The sequence below is a fragment of the Sapajus apella genome, unplaced genomic scaffold, assembly GCF_009761245.1.
Source record: "Sapajus apella isolate SASKATOON/1434 unplaced genomic scaffold, GSC_monkey_1.0 scaffold25, whole genome shotgun sequence".
Classification (NCBI taxonomy): domain Eukaryota; kingdom Metazoa; phylum Chordata; class Mammalia; order Primates; family Cebidae; genus Sapajus; species Sapajus apella.
Window position 1 is genome coordinate 18,164,398 of NW_022436965.1, and position 8,377 is coordinate 18,172,774.

Here is an 8,377-nt window from a genome sequence, read left to right on the forward strand (position 1 = left end):
TCAATAGATCATCCAAGTATGTATCAATGTGCATCCCAAGAGTAAGGCTGCCCCTCAATAAAATCAGCATCTATTTTAATGGTCTCAAGGGACTCATTTAAGGATATATCCAACTACACAATTTTTTTAATCTATTGAGGTTCTTCTGTGTACCAGGCACTGTGCTAGACCATTTCACCCCATATCATCTCATTTAATCCACCTAGTAACCCTGCAAGATAAGTACTATTAATAACAATTACAAAATTCAGTGAGGCTCATGTAGGTTGCCTAATGTCTCATAGATAACAAATAATGAAAACAAGGAATTTGAATCCAGGTTTCTAATGTTTTTCACTATATTATGTATATATGTCAGTTAAGAGTGTATTTGGCTGCAAGGAAAGAGAAACTCAATTACAATGATTTAACTAGATAGTGGGTTTTTTTTTTTTTTCTGTAAAAAAAGTTCCCATGTATGGAACCCAGGCTGGTAAAGAGGTTCTATGATGTCACGAGGGACACAGGTTTCTTCTCTCTTTCTGTTCTGCCATCTTTAGTAAGTAGTTTTTGTCACAAAATGGCTATGCCCATATCCAGGCATCACAGCTATATTCATACAAGAAAATAGAAATGGGAGAAAGGACAAAAGACAAAAGATAAATAAGGCCTTTACTCAGGCCCACTTAATAAGCTTTCCCAGGAGCCCCACCTGGTAACTTGATCTTGAATCTCATTGGCCAGAACTGTGCCACAAAGCCACCTGTAGCTGCAAGCTATATACTTTAAGCTGGGCATAGTTGGGAAAAAATTGGATTTCTCCTCATTAAGAAGCAGAGATTGGATTTAATGGATGCAACCAGGAATATCTGCCACATTACTTCTGTCTTAAACCAAGAACTACCACAACATTGTAGCTACTACATAAAGAGAATCTTTTTAAGTCATGTAGTCCATATCCCCATCTAATGCTAGAATCCAGTCTACTCTATCATGACCAAGAGATGATTGAGCATCTGCTTGAAACTCCTAGGATGGGGAAGGAAAGCTCACAACTTTATTTATTTTGAAATCTATTCTACTCGTGAGAGGCTTTAATTGTTAGAATTTCTATTCTAGTAAAAATCACAATGTATCACATTTACATTTTTACACTGGCATCTTAGGACTGGGGGCTGTTACGTATTCATCTCTGTACCTGGTATGGTTGTCATAAAGAGGTGACTCAAGAAAAGATTCAAGGAATAAATGGAGAAATCTCTTTTTATATTGAGATTAAATGATTCTTTTAACCACTAAAAAAAAAAAAAAAAAAAACACTCTTTTTTTTCTGCCAGATCCATTCCATTTAACTGCACTGTCGTGTTCAGTTAGTAAGCAATATGAAGAGTGATATATTAGGGTCACATCCCAGGAGCTGGCTAGGATGTATAAGAGGTCCTGCAGAGTTCTGGAAATAAGCTCTGGTCAGGAAGAAGTGAATGTGCTTTAGAGAACAACTTGTGATCTGGACCCACACACCACTGAGAAGAAATGGGGCTCCTGCAGGGCAGACCCCCACCCAAAATTCACCACTCTTTTCCTGGTCTCTACCAATCTGGGTTTCCAACACTGCTTGGTAAATTTTTGCCACTACAACACAGAGAATCAAGGGAAAAGATGCGTGCATGCGTGTGTGCGTGTGTGTGTGTGTGTGTGTGTGTTCAAACAATTTTTCCTCTGGGATTGTGGCCCTTCCTATACTTTCTCTTGCAAGATCACAATCACTGCATCCTCTGGTGTGTTCAGATGCATAAGTGATTTTTACCCCAAAGTAAATGGAAGAAATAAACTTTCTAAGTGGAGATGTAAGTTCACAAGGTTCAAGTGCTTGGAAGCTAAGATCTCTAGCTAGGCAGGACAAGATCTGATCTTATGATGACTTACCTTCTCTAAGCGTCTCATTCCTCATCAGTGAAGTGGGAATAGCAACATCACCACCTCAAATGTTGTTGTGCAGATAAATGAGATACAGCCTGTGAAACACTTACCACCATGCCTGGTACATATAGTGCTTGGTAAGTATCAGCCAATCATTGTCAACATCATTCTACTTGGCCCATGAGTTTGGCACAGGTTCTTCTCCTTTTGCAGGCTCTTTCCCTAACCCTGGCCTTCAAGATAATTCCTAGGCCAGGTGCGGTGGCATGGCACTTTGAGAGGCCAAGTCCAGAGAATCACTTGAGGCCAGAGTTTCAGACCAGCCTGAATAACATAACAAGACTCTGTCTCTACTAAAAAAAATTGTAATTAGCTGGATGTGGTGGTACATGTCTGTAGTCTCAGCTACCAGTAGGCTGGGTAGGGAGGATCCCTTGAACCCAGAAGGTTGAGGCTGCATTGAGCTATGATTACACCTCTGCACTCCAGCCTGAATAACAGAGTAAGACCATGTCTCAAAAAAAAAATCACGCCTGTTTCTTGCTCTTCACCCTACATGTCCAAGCCATACATAGCTCCCTCAGTACTACAGGCCTATGGAAAAAGAAACACTTTTTCTGACCGGGCTCCTTCTTTGCACCTGACCCATAGACTTGCTAGTAATTCCCAGGTTCCCTTCCCAGAAATTGTCTCATCTCCCTTTCTTCTTTGATGATGGGCCAGCACAATTTGGATGTCTCTGAGTTCGCTCTCTTTTCATTTCCTTCCCTTTACTCTGTCTTTTTCAAATAGTAATAACAAGCACCCAGGTCCTAAATCCTTCTATCCTTCTTTTTTTTTTTTAAGAGATGGGGTCTTGTTTTGTTGCCCAGGATGGAGGGCAGTAACTATTCACGGAGATAATCATGGCATACACCATAGCTTCATATTCCTGAACTCAAGAGATCATCTCACCTCAGCCTCTCATGCAGCTGGGACTATAGGCAGGCACCACCCCCACCCGGTTCCCCAAATATTTTTTAATTAAAAAAAATTTAAAAAATATTTTATAACACATTATTATTTATTAAACACTCTCACTTAATACGTCTCATCTTAACTTTGCAATAGCCTTGTGAAGGACTATTGTTCCCATTTTGAAGATGAGGAAACAGATTCAAAGAGCTGACAACACCTTCCCAAGGACCCAAAGGGAGTTAAAATGAATCTGAGACTCCATTTCTGATGCTCTGAAATTTTTGGTTTGGTCTCTGCCACCTTGACTTAGCATATGGGTCACTATATGTTTACTAGGGGAGGAGATACATTACCAAAATTTCCTGTCACTCTAGATACAGGTGTGCTGGGACATAGGGAAGGCTGCCTTCTATCCTCTCATTGTCTCTACGATAGGGGCTAGACGTACTGGTACAAAACGACTTGCTGGCACTGGAATAACCTGGCTTCTGCTGTCTACTATGACTACTAGAATTACCTCCAAAAGAATCTAAGCCATCTCACTCCATCAAATATTTATTGTATACCTAAAGTGTATTCAACACCACAGAATATACTGTGTTCTAAAACCTAGTCTAACGACCACCAAAACCTTCCAACCTAGTCAGGGACTAAGCCTAAGAATATAAAATAATAGATAATTAATTTTAAATTGGACAGCAGAGATTGTAGATGCTGAATTAGTTCAGAGAAAAAGTAGATTCATGAGGTCTGGAATAATATAGAGAGATTTTATGGAAAAAAAGTTTCAACTAAAATGAGAGGATGCATCATGAAAGAAATGAGGGCCATATGGCTACTCATAGATCCCCCAGGGTATTTAGTGTACCAGGCACATTTACTCAAAATCACTCAGAATCCCCAAAGCAACAACCCAGGAGTCCTCACTTTATAAGTAAAGAAATTGAAGGTCAGAGAGGTTAAGTAGTTTACCCAAAGTCACAAGTCTTTTAAGTGATAAATCCAGGATTCGAAGTAAGCTTTATCTAATGCCAAAATTGGTGCTTTTTCTGTGACCTTGCTGCTTACAACTGACAGGCAAATCCAAGAGCTAAAACAAATGTTATTGGCTCATAAAGAGCCTGTTGAGAGAAAGGGGTATACTAAGAAGAACATTGAAACTAGAATCAGTGGGCCAAATTTGTAATGAAGTTCTCATTTCTAATGTATTTGATAAGTCCTCCCTTGACTTTCAGTTGCCTTATCTGAGGTAAATGGAGAAAATGTTAACATCTCTTTCAAATAACTATAATAAAGATTAAATGATAAACATATAGCTATAACTAAAACATTAAACACCCACTTTTACATGTGAATCTTAATAAGCAATAAAAATACAAATTAAAGTACTTATATATTTCACTGGATTACCTGATCACACTTCTATTAAATAACCACCATAGCATCTTCAAGATCTAGGTAGGTGCTAGTTAGAAAGGTTAGATTATGGCTGGGTGTGGTGGCTCATGCCTGTAACGCCAGCACTTTGGGAGGCCAAGGTGAGTGGATCACAAGAAATCACAAGGTCAAGAGATGGAGACTATCCTTGCCAACATGGTGAAACCTCATCTCTTCTAAAAATACAAAAATTAGCCAGGCATGGTAGTACACACCTGTAGTCCCAGCTACGTGGGAGGCTGAGGCAGGAGAATCGCTTGAACCCAGGAGGTGGAGGTTGCAGTGAGCTGAGATTGTGCCACTGCACTCCAACCTGGCGACAGAGTGAGACTCTCTCAAAAAAAAGAAAAAAAAAGGTTAGATTATCTTTTGGGCACTTCTAAAACAACAGGGGCTGTTACACTATTAGGGTTATCAATCTCCCTCAAAAGCTGACCCTTCTAGGCTCCCACGTATTAGCTCTGAGTATTCTGGCCTCAGACTGAGGAGTTAAGGAGTGAGAACTTTACCCAACAGGAAGCCAAAGACCACTTCTATAAGGGCATCAAGCTGAGTGCATGGCATATGCTTCATAAACAGAGGGTAAATTGAACTGGGTTCCCAAGGGCCCTGGATTTCCTAAACGGCAGACTCGAAGACTTCCTGTTCTGTGGAATCAAGCAATGGATGGAAATGTGGCCATGCCTATAAGACAGAGACACGCGTGTGGAATTGAGACAGAACTTTTCAATCTGGTCCCTCTCCTTTGTTCCATAGCCCACTGAGCTACAAAAGACCTCCTAGGAAGAAACTGCTCAGCTTTCTTTCCAATGGCTGGCCATGCCAGAAAGAGAGGCCTTGAATCATCTCATCACCTGGTCAGCAGGAACTATTTATGCCAAAAGTGGCTTAGAAAGAAAAGTGTCCGTTTCTTAATTTCATCTTTCTTGCTAACATTTACAGTCCAAAACAAGTACAATCTGAATTTCAGACTTAGGTTTCTGACTTGAGGAAAAAAACAAAGAAATTATCAACTTCAATTCATGTAGGTATAATTAGTGTCTTTCCCCCCGCAATGGTTCAATGTACTGGGTAGTTCTTCTTTTGTGAATTCTTACAATCTCAGAAATATTGTTATGGCATAGGGGAGGGAGTCTCAAGAAAGCTAGAGATCCTGGTTGAGCTAGTGGGGCCAGACAATGGGCCACTGATGTTAATGGGATTTCACTGGCATCCAGGGATTGCAGAGGCCTAAGATCTCCTTCTGTGGTTGTTGGAAGAGGGCAAGGAAAGGGACTGTACCCTACTTACTCTATAGTCAGTTATGTATGCACTCATTTATTCATTCACCTGTCATTTATTGAGAAACTTTTTGTGTGCCTGGCACTGCACTAAGAAAAAAGTTTTAAAGAACAACTTTATAGAATAGAGTTATCTTTTTAAAGAGAACAGGAAACTAGGCTGAAATTACGGGGCCTGTAGAAAGAGGAAGAAAAGACAGCCAAGGCCTAAAGAGTAGCATTGGGACAGAAAAATTGAAAGCTCTCTTGGGTTCTGTGGCATAGAAAAGTTACAGGACTTAACTAAGATCATACAGATCTTTGAAGTCAGAGACTGGCCTAAAATCCAGCCTGAGTGCCTTTCAGATGACTCCAAGAAAACTGAAAAGTGAAAAGAATTCAGACCTTGGAAAGAAAAACATCTTGATTTCTACCCTGTTTCACCTTCAGTTACTTTAGAACGAAACCTCTCTGAGCTATAGTATTTCATGTAAAAAACTGTGATTAAAAAATACTCATTGTAAAATGAGGTTACTATAGGATTGAAATACATGCTGTGATTTCTACTACAAGAAAGATGGAGTACTAAAGTCCAGATTTTCTTTCCCAGTTGATACAAGACAAAATACATGAAACAATGGTTTCCTTTTTTTTTTTTCTGAGACAGAGTCTCACTCTGTCACCGAGGCTGGAATGCAGTGGCACCATCTCTGCTCACTGTAATCTCTGCCTACCAGAGTCAAGTTATTTTTTTTCTCAGTCTCCCAAGTAGCTGGGATTACAGACATGTGCCACCATGCCCACCTAATTTTTGTATTTAAGTAGAGACAGGTTTTCACCATGTTGGCTAGGCTAGTCTTGAACTCCTGACCTCAAGTGATCCACCTACCTCAGTTTCCCAAAGTGCCAGTACAGGCGTGAGCCAGTGCGTCCAGCCTGAAACAATGGTTTTCGAGACACTGGACATCAGGCAAAAAAAAAAAAAAAAACCAAAAAACTAAAAACAAAACAAAACAAAAAACCAATAATCCCTGAGAGAAGGGAAAGAAATGAATGAGATGAGCCCTATGATTGAGACAAGTTACTGCCTTGAGAGAGTTTCCAGATCATGGCCCAGCAAGTGGAAATTGACATGCAACGAGTTGTAAAGACACAGCCGAAAGTCCCGAGAGACCAACCAATCTCTGCTTTTACTAGAAAGAGATGAAAGAAGGAAGGGAGGAAGGAAGGAAAGAAAGAGAGAGAGAGGGAGGGAGGAAGGAAGGAAGGAAGGAAGGAAAAGAAAGAAAGAGAAAGAAAGGAAAGAAAAGAAAGAAAGAAAGAAAGAAAGAAAGAAAGAAAGAAAGAAAGAAAGAGAGAGAGAGAGAGAGAAAGAAAGAAAGAAAGAAGGAAAGAAGGAAAGAGAGAAAGTAGTCAAGCAAAAAATTACATATATGATTTCATCAATGTATAATTCTAGAAAATGTAAACTAATTTGTAATGACAGGAAGCAGACCACTGGTTATCTAAGGACAAGACTTGGCATGGGAAAAGTGGGATGAAGGGATTACAAGGAGCATAATGAAACTTTGTGGAGTGATGGATATGTTTATTTAATATTATATATATATATTTAATATATATACATATATATATCATATATATATTTTAGAGGCAGAGTCTCTATCACCCAGGCTGGAGTGCAGTGGCACAATCATGGCTCACTACAGCCTCAAACTCCTGTGGCTCAAACAATCCTCCCGCTTCAGCTTCCCAAGCAGCTGGGACTACAGGCACATGCCACCATGCCCGGCTAATCATTATCATGACTGTAGTGATGGTTTCATGGGCATATACAAATGTGAAAGCTTATGAAGTGGTATGACTTAAACATGTGCAGTTTGTTATATGTCAATCACACTTCAATAAAGCTGCTTTTAAATTTTCCTATGGTACCTCATAGTAAGTCCTCAGTAAATGTTAGTTCTTTCTTTTAACAACTATGTTTTACAGCTGGAAACTAATAGGATCATAATTCCTGACTAGAACTCTTTATCTCACCAGAAAAATGTAAGAACAATTTTTGAAAGACTGAACTGCTTGGTCGTCTTTGCTTTCAGTTTTCCTAAGGCTGGCAGCTCTCTGTACCAGCAACACTCCCAAAGAGCCAGGCAAAGTGAGTGAGGCCAGCCTAGCTTTCCTCCTCTCCACCCTCATCACTCAGGGCCATCACCTTGGCAACCTAACCCAATTTGATGGCTTATCAAGGTTCTTGATGTTTGTATCCCCATTGCCCCAGCATAGTGTTTGGCATGTGGCTAGAGCTTAACAAAGGTTCAAAGACCGGAGTGAAGGAAAAGAGTAAATATTCCCTCTCTGTGCCTGTACACCTGCATGGCGACCTCCAAGTCTCCCTGCAGTGCAGGTCTCAGCTAAGTCTCAATAAAGGAAATTCTCTGCTCTGACTGCAGCACCAGACCACTGCAGCTCTGGGTCTTGATAACACCCACAGCTTTCACACCAATGCCTTTCCACAACTACTTCACTTACTTGGCCTACAGAGCACTCTGCTAGGGCATCACAACCATTCTTGGCCCATCTATCTTGATTGGACAGCAAAGCAGATTACATTTTAACCGCTTCATGTTGCTAGAGTTCTCAACTCTTGCATTCAGAGAAACAAGATGGTTATCATAGTGGCAAGCACTGAACTGGAAACCTAGAGACTAAGGTTCTAGTCCTGGCTCTGCCCTCTCATCAGTGAATGACCTGAAATTAGCCCAGCCTAGCCTTGTAACTCATTGCCCCAGTCGTCCTTACCATAACTTGCTATTCCAGGGGAGGCA